We start from the raw sequence: 2,500 nt of genomic DNA, 5'->3' as shown, positions 1-2,500 counted from the left end.
GAGCCTCCGCAGAGAGAGGGGGAGAGAGAGGGGAGACGGGCGGAGAACGCGCCAGGAGACCGGAGAGCCCCATCCCGGAGACGAGAACCGAAAAGGGAGAGCAACGCGGCAGAGACGGCCCCGCGCGGGAGGACCGGCCGGGCGGCGGCGCGCGACGGCCTTCGCGGGGGAGAGAGAGGGGCGCGACGGCGCCCTCGGCGCCCCGAGACCGCGACAGAACAGGAGGAGGAGGAGGAGGGCGGCAGGCGAAGGGAGGAGGGGGTCGGCACCCCCGTCCCCGGCGCTCTCGCCTCGCGCGCGCGCGGCAGCACGGCACGGTACCGCCGCGGTACCCACCCGCAGACAGCCGCCCGCGCGGGGGGGAAGGCCGGGGGCGAGGCCCGCGCCTCGCCTCCCTTCTCGCCCTTCTCTCTCTCTCTCTCCCTTCTCTCGGCCCTCGGCGGCGCTTTCGACGCCGTCTCTCGCTCTCCCCCGGCCGCCGCCGCCGCATCCACGGCGCGGCCCCGGCGAGGACGAGCTCCGCCCCAGCGGCTCGCTCCGGGAGCGGGGAGCTACGGAGCGCTCCCCGAGTCTACATTTAGGGGGACGAAGGCCCTGCGCGGCGACCGCGACGACGACGACGACGACGCGCGCCGGGCCGCAGGCAAGGGGGTCGGGGCCGCCGAGGGAAACGCTTCCCTCGCCGAGCCGCCTGACCCGCCTTCCCTCCGGGCACCGGCGGGACGACGCCGCCGCCGCCGCCCGCCGCGGGCAACGGGCCTGCGAGGCGACCCCAGCCGCGCCGCCGGGGTGGCCCCCGGACGGCGATTGATCGTCAAGCGACGCTCAGACAGGCGTAGCCCCGGGAGGAACCCGGGGCCGCAAGTGCGTTCGAAGTGTCGATGATCAATGTGTCCTGCAATTCACATTAATTCTCGCAGCTAGCTGCGTTCTTCATCGACGCACGAGCCGAGTGATCCACCGCTAAGAGTTGTCTGGCTTTCGGGCGCCGCTCACGCCGAGCGGCCCCTTATTGTCTCTCGCGCCGAGGACGCGCGGGCGCGCGCGCCTGGCTTCGACCGTACGAGCACACAGAGAAACACAGGAAAGGGGGAAAAAAAATCGGAGAAACCCACGCTCCGAAGGACCGCCAAGAGGCGGGGGAGCCCGCGCCCCCGACCGCCTCCCCCCGCGAGGGGAGACGCCGACCTCACAATGCCGTCCTTCGGAGGCGGCCCAGGCGCCCGGGCTCGGCCCGGCCTCCGCGCGGAGGGCCACGCGGCGCGCGCCGGCACGCGGGAGGGCACGGCGTCCCGCCCGCTCTCGCTTTCACGGGACGACACGCGCGCGCGCGCACACACACGCGCGCGCGCGCGGCCGGGGTCGCGGCCGTCGGGCCCCGCACGCACCGGCTCCCCTCGGCGACCCCGCCGCGGGGCTCGCGGAGCGCCGCCGCGCCGCCGCGCGGCCGGGACCTCTCTCTTTCCCCAGCGGCCTTACACCCCCGCTCGAGACGGCACGCGGCGACGACCGTGCCGCCGGCGCGCCTCCCCCCGGCGGGACCGCTCCCGCCGGGCGGGCCAGCGTCCGACGGACGCGCTCCGCCGCCGGCCCCGGAGGCGGACGCCACCGAGACCCGAGCCGGCGTCGCCAGCGCCCGAGGCCTGCCGGGCGGCAGACCCCGCCGCCGCCGGGGCCGCACTCCCGGGACCGCCGCCGCCGCGTCGCACCGCCGGGGCCCCTCGCCTCGGCACGCGCCCGGCGGAAGGCGTACGGCGCTGAGCCGGGGGGCAACGCCCGCTCTCCTCGTTTTCACGCGGAGACCGGGCGGGGGAAGCGCCCCCGCGGCCGCCCGCACGCCTGCCTTCGGCCCACACGCGGCCGGGAAGGGCGACGGAGGACGCGACGTGCAGGGCCCGGGCCGGGACCGCCGCCGGCGACGGCGGGCGCCTTCCGGCCGACCGTCCCCGCAGGGAGGGACACCCGTCGAGCGGCGCCGCCGCCGCTCGGCACGGGGTCGCCCGCGCTCGCGGGCCTCCGCCGACGGAGGGCCCGCCGGGCGCACGCCCCCCCGGGCGGGCGGGCGATCGAGCCGGGGGACGGCCGGCGGACGGCGCCGCCGGCGCGTTCGAGGAGGAAAGGCCGTCGAGGGGAGAGAGAGGGGCCGGACGCGCGGGACGCGGCGCCGCGCGCGCGAGCGACCGCGGCGGCGGGCCGTGGAGAGAGCGCGGCGGACCCCGGCGGCCGCAACCCCGCGGCCGAGGAAAGGCGAGAGAGCGGGCGCTCTCTCGCCGGCGTCGCCCGTTACGACGAGGCGAGCGGGTCGGCCCCCGCGGCCGACCGCGCGCCGCGGCCTCTCCGCCGAGGCCGGGCCGCGGAGAGGGGGGGGCAGGGCGCCCCTCCCCGGCGCGGCGCGGTTACCCCCCCGCGCGCGCGGCGGGGACGACGACGGCGGGAGCGCGGCCGGCGGCCGCGGACACCACCGCAGGGGCTCGGCGGGAGCAGCTGCTCCCCACCCCTC

The 2,500-nt window shown here is 78.8% G+C and overlaps 1 non-coding gene across 1 annotated transcript; it reads right to left on the bottom strand.

The window, feature by feature from the left end:
* Positions 1-819: 819 nt before the first annotated feature.
* On the bottom strand, positions 820-972 carry LOC128949699 (5.8S ribosomal RNA). Its single transcript, XR_008484233.1, has one exon. It is a non-coding gene; the product is annotated as a 5.8S ribosomal RNA (ribosomal RNA).
* Positions 973-2,500: the final 1,528 nt, after the last annotated feature.

Source organism: Melozone crissalis, unplaced genomic scaffold (assembly GCF_028551555.1).
Source record: "Melozone crissalis strain CALT ecotype California unplaced genomic scaffold, PUWL_Pcris_2 ptg000271l_1, whole genome shotgun sequence".
Lineage (NCBI taxonomy): Eukaryota > Metazoa > Chordata > Aves > Passeriformes > Passerellidae > Melozone > Melozone crissalis.
This window is presented reverse-complemented; position numbering and strand designations above follow the sequence as displayed.